The following is a 20,025-nucleotide window of genomic DNA, read 5'->3' as shown; positions in this document are numbered from 1 at the left end:
CCACAAAGTCCCTTTGGTCTCATGCAACTACTCTTTGCTCGTTGTTCACAACAACATATCCTAAACACTCTATGTAATGTTCCTAATGGAAATTTTAAAATGATAACTATCACTTGCAAATCCCATAACACAAAAATTTTCTGAAACCAATGCACATGAACTAGAAATTTCTGCAAATCCCAAAACTGGCCAAGATTTTATTAATAATATTAGCTTGTGGTTCAAAGAGTTGGATAAAGTGCACCTGGGTTTTCACAAGGCAAGCTACAAGCACCTCCTGATGAGTACAAGAAAGCCCAACAATTGCAATAACCAGTTCGTCCAAAAAATTGCATTGCTCCTCTAAAACTTCATTACTTCTTGGCTTCACCCCCTTATATGCCCACTCTAGAACACCCAGAAAATTCTAGGAATTCCATATTGTGATCCTTGCCCAAAACCCAGAAAAACCCATTAAGATTTTCCCTTGGTTCCAACCTTCAAAAATTGACGCTTCAGAGTTTGGCCCTCCTACAAATACGAATTTTGTTTTTGTGACTGATCTTGTCAATCTCTGCACTCCCAACTCGATAAATCCTCCTTAGATGGCCCTCCAAATGATCTCCCAGCTCCCCAACTCCAAAATTCCTGGGATAATGTTGCCCCAACAAATTTCACTCCAATGACTACACAGTCCGTGTGCTACTGCTACTCTCCATATTATTGGAACTTAGCCTCCTTGATGTTGTAACTCGGTCCTCATGCTGCTACTTTCCCTCTGCTATAACTTGGCCTCCTGATGCTCCTTTCCCTGTGGCTGTGACTCGGCCTCTTTGTTTTTACTTCCCCTACTGTTGTAACTCAACTTACTGTTGTTGTAACTTGACTCACTACTGCCAGTACGACTTGGAATGAAGAAGAAATACCTCATAGGGATGGCACTTAAAGTCCACTAAAGCAAGGTTTGATATCTCTGCTCAGAGACACTCATGTGCTAAACAACACAATATAGGATGAGTTGATCAGCTAAGGAAAATTTGACCTTCAAATAGACAAAAGAGTGGTATTGCTCCCTCATTATTTATTTTATAATTTTTGGCCATGCATCCCTTGTGGGTCCATCCACCAATTCGATTTGCCTCAAGGAATTCAGATTCCTTCTTCCTCAAATGCATACTTCATATGGGCCCCATATACCACAACCAATTTAATTTTCTTTCTCTGTAATGTTGGTAGCCTCCATTTCTCCCAAAAATTATGTGGGGACTCCCTCAACCCATTTTTCCTAAGTTTTCATGGTGCAGATTACAGTCCTCCCCACAAAAATTGCTTGTCATCAAGCAATGCCTAAATAATCACTCTCTCGATCAGTTCACCCATCCAGTCATTGCACATAATACTAGGGTCCCAAATGGACCATCAGGTCACCCTGAATCGGTGCACCATCATGTTGTAAATGAATCCCTCAATACCAGGGTCCCATGCTAATCTAAAAAAGATGCCACCATGTCGACATTGCGCTACTTTAATTATGACTAACTACCCATAGTGTCCATGTCATATCCCCATGAAGCCAAAGCCTATCCAACCAAAGCTAACCCTGAACCTGTGTAATAATATGGAAAGCCTGTCTCGCCATACGATGAAGGCCTCCCAAAACCCCCATGTGTCGACCCAAGAGTGAACTAGATCACTCTCCACCATGACTCTACTCATCACAAGACAGAGTGATCTATCAACCAATTGAGCCCCTAGATACCATAGCCATAACTGTTGCAGCATAGCTTTAACAACTAGTGGAATCCATCTGTGCCTCATCTCTAGTCCTTGCATGCAATCAATATACAGGCTCCAAATATCACAAACTAACCTAATGTGTGCTAAATGACCTTGTGCATGCCACTGCATAGTACGGATGACCGTTGGAATCCACATGCACCAAATAGCTACACCCTGATTATAGCTAATAGACAAATGTCTGATGCTCGCAACCATATCAGTGTATGCATATTTCTTTTGCTCCATCCAATCATCACGACCAAGTATGCCATATGCATCCTCGATAAAGTTCCAATCTAGTGTCAGAAGCTCTGATACCCACTAGAAAACTGCCTCGGCTATACATGGTATCCCCTACTCATGCATGGTCCCGAAATGCCCTGAGAAAAGAGTGACACATGTCTCCCTTGTGACTAGTTCCCTAGACGCAGGCTTGGTGATGAACAATATGACACCCCTGTACATGATCACCTCATCTCTCGACCTATGGTTGTCAACTAACACACCAACCAAGTGCCACTGTTGACAAGTCTCTTCCCTAGTTCACAAAATGTCATCCAAATATTTTGGGTGAGCTTCTCGTCCCTCATTGCTCATTCCTAGAGTGCGAAAGTCAATAGTAAAATCAATTGTGCCGGTGAGAGATGTAGAAGAGGGTCAATTGTGTGAGTCCTCGCGGATACTATCATGTATCGCTCATTTGTGTCCCCACCGATCATGGGTGAACTACACCCAAAGGTATGCCCAATGTCTTTATTGATGGGTCTCCCTAGAGGTAACACTCCAAGGCCGCGTTGTGAAACGTCATATGCCCCTACATACGATCGATCACCCTAGTACTCCTAGACATGCTATTGTACACTTCGACCTACCCCTGTACACCACGAGATACCCTTGGCTATGACTATGCCATCTTGTATTGTCCTGTGTCTCGCTTGTGTCACTGCACCTATCACTCCCCACATGTACTCAATGCAATGTGAGCTGCTTCTCCTTCCCTAGAGTTTGAACTAGCAAGTTGTTGTATACCCCCATGCATATCCATGCTCCTCTGTAAGCCACTTCTCCTCGCTGCCTAGCCTTGCACACTACTAGGTGTTATTGTGTAGAATCGTGTTTGTATGCATGAGGTCACACCTCCTCATCCATATTGGTAGATTTTAGTGACCTAAACCCACTCCTGCTAGAGGGGATAACTCTACAGTGTCGATCGTCGGTGACCCCTGAGTCCTAAACCTCAAAGGGAGAACATCATCCCCATACAATGCCTGGTCCAGCGGCCTACCCATGCCACCTCCTCCAACCATCCCTTGCTAGAGAGGACTAATCATCCTACGACCCCTTGTGTAACCAACATGCAAAATCAACCCATGGAGTTTGCTCACAAATGATCGAGCCACTTGTGTTGACTGGAACTCCCCTAAGGAATGCATGCACTCTCGCATTGGGTTGATTACAATTCCATAGCCATCCAGTATGTCTATTGTCAGATAGGAAGCCCCACCTGGATCAGGTCCCAATGCCAATATGGGCCTTGAGTACTCTTCACAAACTCCTCTCATGCCATCCAACTCCTTGTTCTACTGCAGAATGGCCTCTCTTATTGTCATGGCCTTCTTTCTCAACACTAGAAGCCTAGCCCGGTAATGATGAAACTGTGGAGGGTTTCTATCCCCCGTAAATGCGGTCAACACACTAGACCTCTCCGTCACTTCTTGTTGGGAAACAGATCCTCCCATAGCATCTTTTTGGGGCTTGAAGCCTGAATTTTGTTCAAGTGTAATGTAAAGACCCTGCGAAATCTGGGCACGAAGCACAAGAGTATAGGGTTGTCTGCCCTAAGATAATGTAATTTAATGTAGAGTGTGTCAGCCTACCCATGGTCTGTAGACCATGGGATTGTATAAATAGAGCAAGGCTCTTAGTGTATAGTCATTCTTTGTTTTGAGAAGTAACAGATAGATGCGAAGGCATGGTTAGGAGATAGAAGTGAATCTGAAGTGTATTGGGTCATAGTAGTAGGTATAGGCTTTGTAGATGAGTGCGCAAAGGCCTAGTAGAGTCTGCAACTGATTGTGCAGACCCCTGCAGCTAAGTGTGCAGGGCAGAGTCAGGTCTGTAACTAAACTTGAGTATTAATAAAGGTAAGATTGATTCAAAATATTGTGCATCTGCTTGTAGATATTTATTTCTATGTTTTGGTTATTCTTTATGAATTTATATTATTTTCAAGTATGCGCACTAATATGAAAGTTGAACAAGTAATAAGAATATTTGGTCCCCACAAACTAAGTTAAGCACTAATATAATAGTAAGGATCAGATCAGATCATAATAATACGAAGGTGTGTATGGGTTGCGAAGAATAGGACGCTGCATGGAGCAACGCAACGCGTAGATTAGGATCACGAACCTCCAGAACCCTCATCAAGACATCCCTAGGGTGCGAAAACCTAGTTCCACCACCCTTTCATACTACTTCAGGTGAGACCTCAATCCACGCTCCATGTATTATTTCCGAAAGGGCCAGTAGTATCGAGATTTGCTTGGCTAAACTCATTGTTGAACCTGGGTCAAGCCCCACGTAGGCAACAAATGGTTCCGTTGTCGGGACCTTTGCTCCACACAAAAGTGCGGGAATATAAAAATAGGTACTAGAAACTGGCATGAAAGTAGAGAATCACATCAGACGTAGAGGATTCAGAAGCAGAAATGGAGCAGATTCAAACGACGACAGTATGATGCGTTGCGGACCTTCACGTCGCATAGGCACAATTCGATGGACTTCGTGCAAGGATCGCCATGCCAGTAGAGTGACTCAGGATGAGTCACTATGGCTTTCTTGGGGGCCTGTTGGGCAACAGATCCCCCCATAGCATGTTTTTGGGGCTTGAAGAATGAATTTTGGTCAAGTGTAATGTAAAGATCCCGTGAAATGTAGGCGCGAAGCATGAGAGTCTAGGGTTGTCTGCCCTAAGATAATGTAATTTAATGTAGAGTGTGTCGGCCTACCCATGGTCCAAGAACCATGGGATTGTATTGATAGAGCGAGGCTCTAAGTGTAAATTCAGTCTTAGTTTTGAGAAGTAACAAATAGATGTGAAGGCATGGTTAGGAGATAGAAGCGAGTTTGAAGTGTATTGCGTCGTAGTAGTAGGTAGAGGCTCTACAGCTGAGTGCGCAGAGGCCTAATAGAGTCCGCAGTTGAGTGTGCCGACCCCTGTAGCTAAGTGCTTAGGGCGGAGTTGGGTCTGTAACTGAACTTGAGTATCAATAAAGATAAGATTGATTCAGAATGTTGTGCATCTTCTCGTAGATCTGTATTTCTATGTTCTGGTTATTCTTTATGCATTTATATTATTTTCAAGTACGCGGACTAATCTGAAAGTTGAATAAGTAATAAGAATATTGGGTCCGCACAAACTAAGTTAAGCACTAATATAATAATAAGGATCAGATTAGATCAGAATAATACGAAGGTGCGCACGGGTTGCGAAGAATAGGAAGGTGCGTGGAGCAGCACAACACGTAGATTAGGATCGCGAACCTCCATAACCCTCATCAAGATATCCGTAGGGTGTGGAAACTTGGTTCCAGCACCCCGCCATACTACTTCGAGTGAGACCTCAGTCTGTGCTCCATGGACTGTTGCCGAAAGGGCTTGTAGTACTGGGATTTGCTTGGCTAAACTCACTACTGAACCTCGGTCAGACCCCACGTAGCCAACACTTCTCGTACCTGCTCAACAACAAGTATGCCTCGAGGCACCTCATTTACCAGTTGTGGGTGACCTTCATCTAGAAACTGGGTCATAGCATTAGGCACCTCATCAACTATCGACATCTCATCAATAAATGGCCCTCTAAGTGTATGCTCTACTCCCTCAACTAAGTTGTTAACTGGATCTACCAAAGAGGCCTCCAACAATGGTGACTCCTATGCCACAGCAGGTATACCAATGTGCCCCTCACCATCCTGCATGTCCTCTTGCTCAACCTCCTCCTAACGCTTCTGACATCTAAAGCCTAGTCTCCACCAATAGAAATGCCTCCTAGTCTCATCCTCTAATTGTCCTCATCCTACCCACTACCTTTGAGGGGGTCGGGTGTCCTTTCGGTCAAATATCTCCACGAGCCTCTGTGTGAACTCTGTGTAGGATGTGATTTGTACATGACCTAAAGGGATGAGACCTCGGTACCACCACTCCATAGCATCTCCATCCAAGTGAAAAGTGGCATGCCTAATAGCATATGCCTCCCTCATGGGGTTTAGTCAGAAATATGTATCCAAATATTGTACCAGTTTTCTAACAGAACTCCTAGCTGAACCATCAAAGTGGGTGAGGTTCATTTTTCCCTCAATGATATTCACTCTCCCTTGAGCCATGGGTTTGTCTATAGTTCACCCATCACAGTGCATGCATGCCCATATCTTCCATGATCTTGCTGTCTACTCCAGAATAGGCCAAGATCATGCTTTGATGCCACTGTACTTTTCCTAATGGAAATTCTACAATGATAACAAAGACATGCAAATACCATAACACTAAAATTTTCAGAAACCAATACACATGAACTAGAAATTTCTCCAAATCCAAAAACTGGCCAAGATTTTATTAATAATATCAGCTTGTGGTACAAAGAGTTGGATAAAGTGCACTTGGGCTTGCACAAGGAAAGTTACAAGGACCAGGTGATGAGTACAAGAAAGCCCAATGATTGCAATGATCAGCTCCTCTAGAAAACAACGTTGTTGCTCCAAAACTACATTGTTGCCCGAATTTGCCCTTGATATGCCCGTTCTAGAGTGCCCAGAAATTCTAGCAATTTAGGATTGTGATCCTTACCCAAAACCAAAAAAATAAAAACTAGAAAGGGTTTCCCTTCGTTCCAACCTTCAAAAATTGACCCTTCACAACTTGGCCCTCCTCTAAATATGAATTTTGATGTTGTGACTAATCTTGTCAATCTCTGCACTCCCAACTCCATAGATCCTCCTCAAATGACCCTCCAAATGATCTCCCATCTCCCCAACTCCAAAATTCTCGGGATAATGTTTCCCTAACAAATCTCACTCCAATGACTACGCAATCCCTATTCTACTTCTACTCTCCATGTTGCTAGAACTTCGCCTCCTTGCTACTGTAACTCAACCCTAATGATGCTACTTTCTTGTTGTTGTAGCTTGGCCCTCCTACTGCTCCTTTCCTTGTGGTTGTAACTTGACCTCCTTGTTGTTAATTCTCCTACTGTTGTAACTCAACTTACTGTTGTTATAACTCGACTCACTACTGCTGGTACGACTTGGAATGAGGTAGAACTCCCTCCTAGGGCTGGGACTCAAAGTCCACCGAAGCAAGGGTTGAGATCTCTGATCGGAGACACTCATGTGCTAAACAACACAATATTGGCTCAGTTGATCAGCTAAGATAAATTTGATTTTCAAATAGGCAAAATACCCCTATTTCTCCCTCATTCCTTCCTCTTATAATTGTTGGCCATGGATCCCTTGTGGGTCCCTCCATCAATTCAATTTTCTTCAAGGAATTTAGATTCCTTCTTCCCCAAGCAATTACTTCATGTAGGCCCCATATTCCACTACCAATTTAATTTTCTTTTTCTCTAATGTTGGTGACCTCCATTTCTCCAAAAAATTAAGTGGGGCCTCCCTCAACCCACCTTTTCTAATTTTTCATGCCAAAACATTCTCAATGCTCAAATTACAAAAATGGGAATTCTTCTTGACAAAATTAATTTAATTGGGGACATTACAATCTGCATTCTCTTGCACATTCTCTATATTGCACACTCTTCATCTCTTCCCTCACTGTTCTTCTCACAACACACATGCTACTCTCGCTACACCAATACTTTGTTTGCTCTCGGTGCTTAGACCTATTTATCTACTCACACACATATTACACCTCTTGCTTCTTAACACTTTAACAATACGATCAAATCCACACATTGGTCAATGGAAATCGTTGGTTTTTATCCTCTAATGCACTCTGCCAAAAGTTGTCTCTACTGCCTATGTCCATACTGCCCAAGTGTACTTTAGCATGGATTTTTCTACTGCTATTGTGTGTGCTGGTTGATCTCTGTCTTTGAATTAACACTAAAATGGACTTTCGAGTTCTCCACTCACTCTTTGCATAAATTTCCAGACTAAGAATTTAATCTCAAGTGACCTACACACTTTACCGTGACTCTCGTTATTATTTATTGCTCAACAGAGCTTCACAACACTGAGGAATGGCAACTCTATTCCTGACTTAACTCTACTAGATGTGTTCAGGAGGAAACTCATTGCTTTCACCATTATTTCAATTCGTCTCTGTTAAATGTTTCCCCCATTGCCTTGTCTCACAACCTTCTACAGATCTAGCGAACTTCAACAACCAACTACATTGTTCTGCATTTAATTCTTTAGTTTTCAACTTAACCATCCATTAGGCTCATTGTATTTCTTTATCAGAACTACAACATATTGTATCTTACACAAGAAAAATTCTACGATATTCCTTATTCCTTGAGCATTTTATTTCTCATATGACTACATCTGTGACCGTCAACTTGGAGCTATATCATAACCCCTTTGAATTGTAACTTCAACAAAGTTCTGATTGTGTCTTAGCTTTTAGCCGTTGATCCCGATGAGCTCCATACGACCATGTGTTAGGGAATACATATCCCCCTTTATGATAACTTTTTAACCATCATTTCCACACGAGTTTTGATGTTCTCATCCTCTAATATTCTGACCATTGATATGGCGATGTCACTTCCACATGTGGCATCTCCTCAGAGGTGACACGTGTCACTCTGAATTGTCTCATTGGGCGACTGAATATACTATAACAAGATACCACCAGTTCACCATTCTGCCATGTCATTTTGATTTCACTAGGCACTTAAGTTTCTCGGGCCTACTGACATGCCCTCATGTGTCCTACATGAGGAGAGAGAAAGAGTCTCGATTAGTCTTGGTTTTTCAACAAATCCTTTGTTAATTTTTCTTGATATTCCTCGATGCTTTAGCAATAGCGACCGCACTGGATATTGTAATTTCTTAGAATGTTGTTGTTAAGAATTTCTTCTATTTAGATATCCTAGTCCTCTAATATTTCGATGACCTTCGATATTCTGATATCCCAGTCCCCAATATCACCTGCTCTATCAACCAATTGAACCCCTAGATACCATAGCCATACCTACTGCAACATAGATTTAACAACTACTGGAATCCATCTGTGCCTCATCTCTAGTCCTTGCATGCAATTAATATATAGGCTCCAAATATCATGAACTAATCTAATGTGTGCTAAATGACCTTGTGCATGCCACTGTGTGGTATTGATGATCGTTGGAATCCACATGCGCCAAATAGATACACCCTGATTGCAGCTAATAGACAAATGTCTGATGCTCGCGACCATCTCATGTATGCATATTTGCTCTGCTCCATCCAGTCATCACGACCAACTATGTCATATGCATCCTTGATAAAGTTCCAATACAGTGTCAGAAGCTCTGATACCCACTAGAAAATTGCCTCAGTTATACAGTGTATCCCCTACTCATGCATGGTCCCGACATACCTTGAGAAAAGAGTGACAAATGTCTCCCTTGTTACTAGTTCCCAGACATAGGCTCGGTGATGAACGATTTGACACCCCTATAGATGATCACCTCATCTCCCGACCTGTGGTCATCAACTAACGCACCATCTGAGTGCCACTGCTGAGAAGTCTCTTCCCTAGTGCACTTAGTGTCTTCCAAATATTTTGGGTGAGCTTCTTGTCGCTCGTTTCTCATGTCTAGAGTGCAAAAAGTCAATAGTAAAATCGATTGTGCCTATGAGCGATGTAGAAGAGGGTCAGTTATGTGAGTCCTTGCGAATGCTATCATGTATCGCTCATCTGTGTCCCCATCGATCATGGGTGAACTACACCCAAAGGTATGCCCTGTGTCTCTATTGATGGGTCTCCCTAGAGGAAACACTCTAAGGTCACATTGTGAAACATCATACATCCTTGCATATGACCGATCACCCCAGTACTCCTGGACATGCTACTGTACATCGCGGCCTACCCCTGTACACTGCTAGATACCCTTGGCTCTGACTATTCCATCTTGTACTATCCTGTGTCTCGCTTGTGTCACTGCAACTGTCACTCCCCACATGTACTCAATGCGATGTGAGATGCTACTCCTACCCCAGAGTGTAAACTACCAAGTTGTTGTATACCCCCATGCATATCCATGCTCCTCCGCAAGCCACTTCTCCTCGCTGCATAGCCCTGCACACCACTAGGTGTTATGGTCTAGAATCACGTGTGTATGCATGAGGTCACACCTCCTCATCCATGTTGTTAGATCTAAGGGCCCTAAACCCGCTCCTACTAGAGGGGATAACTCTATTGTGTTGATCAACGGTGACCCCTGAGTCCTAAATGTCAAAGGGAGAACATCATACCCATACAATGCCTGGTTTGGTGGCCTACCCATACCACCTCCTCCAAACATCACCTACTAGAGAGGGCTAATCACGCTGCGACCCCATGCGTAACCAACATGCCAAATCAACCAATGGAGTCTATTCACAAACGGTATAGCCACTCGTGCTGACTGGAACTCCCCTAAGGAATGCATGCACTCTAGCATTGGGTTGACTATAATTCCATAGCCATCTCGTATGTTTGTTGTCGGATAGGAAGGCCCAGCTGGATCAGATCCCAATGCCAATATGGGCCTTTAGTACTCCGCACGAACTGCTCTCATGCCATCCAACTCCTAGTTCTGCTGAAGAATGGCCTCTCTTATTGTCATGGCCTTCTTTCTCAACACTAGAAGGCTAGCCTGGTAATGATGAAACTGTGGAGGGTGTCTCACCCCTGTCAAAGTGGTCACCACACTAGACCTCTCCGTCGCTGGTACCTACTCATTGACAAGTATGCCTCGAGGCACCTCATTAACCAGTTGTGGGTTACCATCATCTAGAAACTGGGTCATAGCATTGGGTACCTCATCAACTGTCAGCATCTTGTCAATAGATGGCCCTCTAAGTGTATGCTCTACTCCCTCAACCAAGGTGTCAATTGGATATACGAAAGAGTCCTCCAACAATGGTGACTCCTGCGTCACACTAGGTATATCGATGTGTCCGTCACCATCCTGCATGTCCAAATTCTCAACCTCCTCCTCAAGCTTCTGACATCTAAAGCTCAGTCCCACCAGCAGAATTTCCTCCTGGTCTCATCCTCTAATAGTCCTCATCCTATCCACTACCTTTGAGGTGGTCTGGTGTCCTTTAAATCAAATATCCCCACGAGCCTCTGTGTGAACTCTGTGTAGGATGTGATATGTACATGACCTAAAGGGATGAGACCTCGGTACCACCAGTCCATAGAATCTCCACCAAGTGCAAAGTGGCATGTCTAATAGCATCTGCCTCACTCATGGGGTTTAGTCAGAAATATGTATCCAAATCTTGTACCCATTTTCTGACAAACTCCTAGCTGAACCATCAAAGTGGGTGAGGTTCGACTTTCCCTCAATGATACTCACTCTGCCTTGAGCCATGGGTTTGTCTATAGTTCACCCATCACAGTGCATCCATGCCCAAATCTTCCATGATTTTGTTGTCTACTCTAAAATAGGCCAAGATCATACTATGATAACACTGTACTTTTCCTAATGGAAATTTTACAATGATAACAAAGACGTGCAAATACCATAGCACTAAAATTTTCACACACCAATACCCATGAACTATAAATTTCTCCAAATCCCAAAACTGGCCAAGATTTTATTAATAATATCAGCTTGTGGTACAAAGAGTTGGATAAAGTGCACCTGGGCTTGCACAAGGCAAGTTACAAGCATGAATTGATGAGTACAAGAAAGCCCAACAACTGCAATAATCAGCTCCTCTAGAAAACAACATTGCTACTCCAAAACTACATTGTTGCCAAAATTCGCCCTTGATATGCCCACTCTAGAGTGCCCAAAAAATTATAGGAATTCAGGATTGTGATCCTTTCCCAAAATAAAAATAAAAAAACCCAGAAAGGGTTTCCCTCCATTCCAACCTTCAAAAACTGACCCTTCACAACCTGACACTCCTCCAAATGTGAATTTTGTTGTTGTGACTGATCTTGTCAATCTTTGCACTCCCAACTCCAGAGACCTTCCTCAAATGGCCCTCCAAATGATCTCCTAGCTCCCCAACTCCAAAATTCTCGGGATAATGTCGCCCTAACAAATCCCATTCCAATGACTATGTAGTCCCTATGCTACTTCTACTCTCCGTATTGCTAGAACTCAACCTCCTTGCTACTATTCTCCTGTTGCTGTAACTCAACCCTCATGATGTTACTTTCTTGCTACTATAGCTCGACCCTCCTACTACTCCTTTCCTTGTGGCTGTAACTCGACCTCCTTGTTGTTACTTTCCCTGCTGCTGTAACTCAACCTATTGTTGTTGTAACTTGACTCACTACTGCTGGTACGACTTGGAATGAAGTAGAACTCCCTCCTAGGGCTGGCACCCGAAGTCCACCGAAGCAAGGGTTGAGGTCTCTGCTTGGAGACACTCATGTGCTAAACAACAGAATATTGGCTCAGTTGATCAGCTAAGGCAAATTTGATTTTCAAATAGGCGAAAAACCCCTATTTCTCCCTCATTCCTTCCTTCCTTAATTGTTGGTCATGGATCCCTTGTCGGTGCCTCCATCAATTCAATTTTCTTCAAGGAATTGAGGTTCCTTCTTCCCCAAGTGCTTACTTCATGTGGGCCCCATATTCCACTACTAGTTTAATTTTCTTTTTCTCTAATGTTGGTGACCTCCATTTCTCCCAAAAATTAAGTGGGGCCTCCCTCAACCCACCTTTTCTAAGTTTTTATTCCGAAACATTCTCAATGCCTAAATTAGAAAAATGGGAATTATTCTTAACAAAATTAATTTAATTGGGGACATTACACTCTGCCTTCTCTTGCACATTCTCTATATTGCACACTCTTCATCTCTTCCCTGACTGTTCTTCTCACAACACCCACGTTTATCTCTCTACACCAATACTTTGTCTATTGTCATTGCTTAGACCTATTTATCTACTCACACACATATTACACCTCTTGCTTCTCAACACTTTAACAATACGATCAAATACCCACATTGGTAAATGGAAATCGTTGTTTCTTATCCTCTAATGCACTATGCCAAAAGTTGTCTCTACTGCCTATGTCCATACTACCCAAGTGTACTTTAGCATGGATTTTCTTGCTACTATTGCATGTGCTGGTTGATCTCTGTCTTTGAATTAACACTAAAATGGACTTTCAAGTTCTCCACTGACTCCTTGCGTAAATTTCCATACTGAGAATTTAATCTCAAGTAGACTACACACTCTACCGTGACTCCATTCTTATTTATTGCTCTACAGAGCTTGACAACACTAAAGAATGGAAACTCTATTCCTCACTTAACTCTACTAGACGTGTTAATGAGGCAATTGATTGCTTTCACCATTCTTTTAATTCGTCTCAGTTAAATGTTTCCCTCGTTGACTTGTCTTAGAGCCTTCTACAGATCTAGCTAACTTCAACAACCAACTACGTCATTTTGCATTTAATTCTTCAGTTTTCGACTCAACCATCCATTAAGCTCATTATATTTCTTTATCGGAACTATAACATATTGTAACTTACACAAGAAAAATGCTATGATATTCCTTAGTTCTTGAGTGTTTTATTTCTCATATGGCTAGATCTATGACTATCAGCTTGGAGCTATATTGTAGCCCCTTTGAATCGTAACTTCAACAAAGTTCTAATTGTGTCTTCGCTTTTAGCCCTTGGTCCTTGTGAGCTACATACAACCATGTGTTAGAGAATATCATAGCCCCCTTTATGATAACTTCTCAACCATCATTTCCACAGAAGTTTCGATGTTCTCATCCTCTAATATTCTGACCTCTGATATGGTGATTGCACTTCCACATGTGGCATCTCCTTAGAGGTGACATGTGTCACTATGAATTGTCTCATTGGGTCACTGAATATATTATAACAGGATGCGACATGTTCACCATATTGTCATGTCATTCTCATTTCACTAGCCACTTAAGTTTCTCGGGCCTACTCACATTCCTTCATGTGTCCTACGAGAGGAGAGAGAAAGAGTCTCGATTAGTCTTGGTTTTTCATCAAATTCCTTGACTCTTTAGCAATATCAGCCACACTTGATATTGTAATTTCTTAAAATTTTGTTGTTAAGAAGTTCTTCTATTTAGATATCCCAAACCTCTGATATTTCGATGACCTCTGATATTATGAAATCGCAGTCTCCAATATCACCTGCTCTGATCCGGCCTCCTTTAATGCTCTGATATCATAGTATATGGACTTTTGATATCAGGTCCTTATCTGCTCTACTCTATGATATAGCCTGCTGTAATGTGCTGACCTCTGATGTAGCTTGCTCCAATGCGTTGACCTCTGATATTTCAACCTTCTTATGACTGCACGTCCTTGAAATTCAACATATCATAACTTTTGATTTAGGAGTCCATTTCTAGACTTCCACACACCATTGGAAAGATCTTTTAGATATCTTTCCAATGGAGAGATTCCGATGCAATATTTGAGCCCATATGCTACCCTCTAATATGGATATAAAATATATGTGATCCTTTGCTCCTCCAATCTTCTTCTTATGCCTGGAATCCTGAAATCCCAGCCACCATATTCATCATTTTTTGCCTTCTCCAGTAATCCTGCTACTATGATGATTCTATACATTAAGATTGCAACTACCATGGGATTTTTTATGGACTCGCAATAATTGTTTTGATCCTGGTTGACATCAATGCCAAGACTAACACATCCACTAGCTATCCAAACACTCCCAATTGTCCAACGGATTACTTAGCGTAGTAAATAAAAATGATTTCATTTATTTATCAAAATGATAACATTGTTAATGTGTTCAAGGTACCCCACCTCAATATTCCATTTCATCCTTCCTAGATTTAGAGGGTTCTTTGGGACCTTTTTCATGGTCATTTTTATATATTCCTATGTAATGAAATTTTCTCATAACATTGGACCTAGATTTTCTTTATTTTTCACTATCTATATTTTTATTTTCTAAAAAATATCTATGCATACATATTTCTCAACTAAACATTTTACACTTAAAAATATTTTGTATAAGATTAAATATCAAAATATGTAAAACATAGAGTGGAAAATGATGAGGCAAAACTTAAGCACATGTTAATAACAATTCTCTAACACCAAAACAATTTTTTTTTCAAGGGTTAAATTTCTATTACATAATAAGAAACATTGCAAACCACAAACCCTAGAAAATTTCAAGGTAAAAAAACTCTTAGAAATACTACTTGTATACAAGATATACACACATAGTTATATATAACTTTTGAATATGAAAAAATAGAATTTTCAACATTTAAATGACATCTCTATCCATTATCTCATACATCAAACATTATAATAACTCAAATATCAATCATTAATGTCACTCAAACACGCTTGACAACTAGTAAATTCATATATAATTTTATCTTACACTAAATAGAACTTTAATATTACAAAAATAGAAAAATCATTAATATTATAATAAAAAACTTTAACTGAACTCTATTCTTCTATAACAATACACCCTCTTTATAATATTAGTTTTATCAAATTTAAAAATCTCTTAAAAAATAAATGAAGTAAATATAAATAGTGTTATATTTAGCCATCCTAAAAATAGTGTTATTTTAAAAATTCCGAAAGAAAAAGAAATCAACCCTTTTATAATTAAAGAAAATCCAAAATTTCAAATCATGTAGTAACAGGACTACGTATTTATAGATGTACCACGTATCAACTATGAATGAGTACATTTACTATAAACGAGTACATTTACGGATTATTTATATCTTCATAGTTTTTTAGTTGTGCTACTTGTCACTAACATACACTAAACCACTCTGCATTTCTCTCTAACCCATAAGAACGAAATTATTATGCAAAAAAATGGTTGAATAAACCTATCACTATTAAACATGTTAGAGGAAAACATGTTACAAATATTGTCAAAGAAGAACATAACCATAAATAAAATTATGAGTATATAAATGATTTTGTTACAATCTCTCAACGTGCCTGTAGTGTAATACTATAAAATTTACTAATAATAAAACCTATTTTAACCTTCAATTTAAATAAAATATTTTTATATTAATTTTATATAAAGTAAGAGAGTATAATAATATGTTTTTTAATTATTAGTATTTTTAAGAGGAAGTCATAAGTCACTCTCAATTTTTTAATAATCCCTACTAAAGATATATTCAGAAAATTATATATTTATATATATAATACAAATGAGTATATTTATTGCATTAAATCTATTATTGGTCACAACATGCACTGAAGAGATACATTATATTTTTTTTCATTTTGTTTTTTGTTTGCTACAAACTAAAGTTGTTGGGAGAACATATTTTCACAAAATTCATTACAAACCATCGGAAACATATCCCGAAATGAATTTTTATAAAAAAATTTTTTACAACAATGTGTATGTCATTTGAAGTCTTCATATTCCTCCTCAAATGAAAGCATAACCACAATAAATGAATTTAGGAAAATTAAAATTATCAAAGAGATATGAGATTTGTTTTACAACTAGATTTACAACAATGTGTATGTCATTTGAAGTCTTCATCCTCCTCCTCAAATGAAAGCATAACCACAATAAATGAATTTAAGAAAATTAAAATTATCAAAGAGATATGAGATTTGTTTTACAACTAGAGGTGTTGATCAGCAGCAACTCCGTGCGGCAATGCAGAGAGATTGTATGGACTTGTTTAGGTAGTTAGAATATTGCTATGTTTGGAAATTGAGAGATTCTATATTTATTTTGTGAAAGGGGCACTCTATCTTTCTGTGAGAAAGTTGATTAGATTAAGCATTGAGGAATAACATATTATTCAAAATATTAGCAAATATAGACATGGTAACTGCTGCAATAGCACTTGGTGCATTGTAAATATCCCAACTCAAAAAACCACATCCACATCCACATTTATTCCAACGCCCACCACATCCACATTTATTCCAATGGCCATAGCAGTTGGTGCATTATAAATATCCCAACTGAAAAAACCACATCCACATCCACATTTATTCCAGCGACCATAGCACTTGGTGCATTATAAATATCCCAACTCAAAAAACCACATCCACATCCACATTTATTCTAGCGGCCATAATTTATAATTTTACTTGTTCAAAAAATGAACACTTAATATATGAGGAAATAAGTGCTAATTGAAAAAAAAATGAAAAAGGAAAAAAATAAAATAAACATTTGAGCCGACATTATTAATGAGGAAATAATTGACCACTGGGGAAAAAATAAAAAACAAAAAACAAAAACATTTGAGCCTGTATAATGGCCTTGCATGCAAGGCACATGCCCCCTCTTCAATGACCTAGAATGAATGTGCCAAATTATCTTGTTTGGTCACCACCCAGCCAACATGCCTTAAGCAGCTGGCCAGCATGCCTTAAGCCATTTGAAGGCGTATAATCTATGGCATCCTTAACAGCATGCCTTAACCCATTTGAAGGCGTATAATCTATGGCATCCTTAACTTTTTTTTAGCATATGAAGATTAAAATTTTTGGAATATCTGGTTCGAGTGGATCCAGTTGAAGCGCCCCTTATAGTTCCAGTTCCTACGCAGAATCAATTTGGAATATGTGGTTGGAGTGGATCCAGTTGAAGCGCGCCTTATAGTTGCTCCGTTATATACGCAGAACAAATTGCCTTAGTTGTCAGAGAAAAAAATACCAGCAACAGAAGCAAGGGTCATTAACAATTGTGCAACTTCCACTAAACGACAGCACCTGTGATGTTATGCCATCGAAGCTACCTAGTCGGAGATGTGCTTATTTGGGTCCTCCGTGTACTTTGCTTCTCACTTCTTACCTAGGTTGCATTTCTTACATCTTAAGTGGTTGAATTTTTTTTTGTCTGCAAACAGAACAATACACAAACATGACATAGTTAGATGTTTACAGAAAGACACAAATATGACAAAGTACAAGGTTATAGAAAGAGAAGAAAATTTGTGGAATGACAACAGATGGTGTTAATGATGCTCCGGTCTTCAAAAATGAATATATTGGAAAAATAAATTCGCTGAAGATAATAATGTGTTGTGTAACCAGGTGTGTGTTATGGTTGCATGTGGGTTTTCTGCTTATTGCTTTGCTAATTCATTAGAGATAGTGTTAGTAAATTACTATATTTTCAATTTAAATATAAATAGAAACAATTATTTTGTTTTTCTGGTTTGAATTATAAAACAATTATTTTCTTATTCTTAGTTGAATTAGTAGAAATGAATGAATTTATAAGAAATTTAAATACATATTAAAGATTAGTTGGTATTTTTTTAGAATTAGGATTCACCGCTTGAATTAGTAAGAATGAATGAATTTATTAGAAATTTACATGCATTTTTAAGTTCAGTAAGTTGGCCAAAACAATCTAAATCACTATATCTTCACTGTAAATATAAATTGTAGCAATTATTTCCAATTATTTTCTTGGCTTGAATTAGTGGATAGTGGAAATCTACAGTTATTTTCTTGGCTTGAATTAGTGGAAATAAATGAATTTCTATGAAATTTAAATGCTTGAATTAGTAGAAATCAATGAATTTATAAGAAATTTACAAGCATCTTTAAGTTGAGTAAGTTGGTATTTTTTGAGAATTCAGATTCAACCCAAAACAATGTAAATCACTATATTTTGACTCTTCACTTTAAATATAAACAATAACAATTATTATTTTCTTGTTCAGACTTGAACTAGTAGAAATAAATGATTTTATATGAAATTTAAATGCATCTTTAAACTCTGAGTTGGTATTTGTCCAAAATTGGAATTATAACAATCAAAATTGGAATTATAACAATCTAAAAGTAATAGAAACAAATATAATTAAGAATGTTTCTCTACAATATAGCAGTTTCTTTAGAAATTAAATTTAACAAACTTATATCTGTTAAAACAATGATATTGTACTTACCGAACCTAATAAGAATGGAAAGAAACATAGTTGGAATGAAATAGGTACACTATAAGAATGAAAAGAAACATAGCTGGAATGATATGGGTACAATAGATATATAAAAACTATGATGTTTCTGTAGTTATGATACAGGCACAATCAATAGCAATTTGAATAAGACGATGCCAAAATACTCCAGAAAGTCTTGCCACCATGCTGCTTTGGACTCAACTTATTCTGAGTGTGGAAATAGCTTGTAAAACATGTTGAACCCACCAGCAATAGCTTTGACTGGATGGAGTTCGTTTCAAATAAATAGTTTCAACCGGATGGAGTTTGTTGCAAAGCTAGTAGCCACCAGACCAACAACCACTACTGGCAAGTAAGCCAGCTACCTTGATGCATCAAGTTACACAGAAACCTACCTTGATGCATCAAGTTGCACAGAAACCACTGCATAATGGTAGTCTTCATCTATATTTGGCTTCTAAACTATATCTGCACGGGGAAGGCTTCTAAAATATAGCTGCAGGGGGAACTCGGTCAAATGCTTTCTTGTGCCTATGTTATAGTAGGTTGTCCTGGATAAACCGATGAAACAACTAGCGCTTAATTTATATTGCATGGCTTCCCTCGAATTGCATACTCTCATCACTCGCCATCCCTCCACTTGCATACTCTCATCACTCGCCAGCAAGATTTTACTTGCCACTTGCATACTCTCATTATTCACCAATTGCAAGTTCCTACTTGCTATTTGTTTATTTCAAATTTTGTTTTACTTACAGACTGAGATATAGATATATTACACAACGATATATATTTAAACATTAAATGCTTGAAAAATAATGTTTACATTAGTTTACCAAGTTTACAGTTGTCAAAATGCTAAGCTAATATATAAATATAACTTATGGTTAGTAGTTTACCGCTCTTGAAATGCTACGCTAATTTATAAATATAGGCTATAGTTTTTCCGTTTCAAGACAAGTAAGATGACGAAATAAATTGGATCTAAAAACTTTATTTATTAGCGATGGTTCGTGATATTAAGCACTTTTATTTATTAGTGACAGTTTGTGATATTAAGCATGTGAATTAGTACTAAGTCCAGCCATTTCGATTAGTATAGTCGCAGCCGTAAAATGAAAAAATCTCAT

Source organism: Pinus tabuliformis, chromosome J (genome assembly GCF_031772625.1).
Source record: "Pinus tabuliformis cultivar Carrire ecotype Pingquan chromosome J, CPIR1, whole genome shotgun sequence".
Lineage (NCBI taxonomy): Eukaryota > Viridiplantae > Streptophyta > Pinopsida > Pinales > Pinaceae > Pinus > Pinus tabuliformis.
This window is presented reverse-complemented; position numbering follows the sequence as displayed.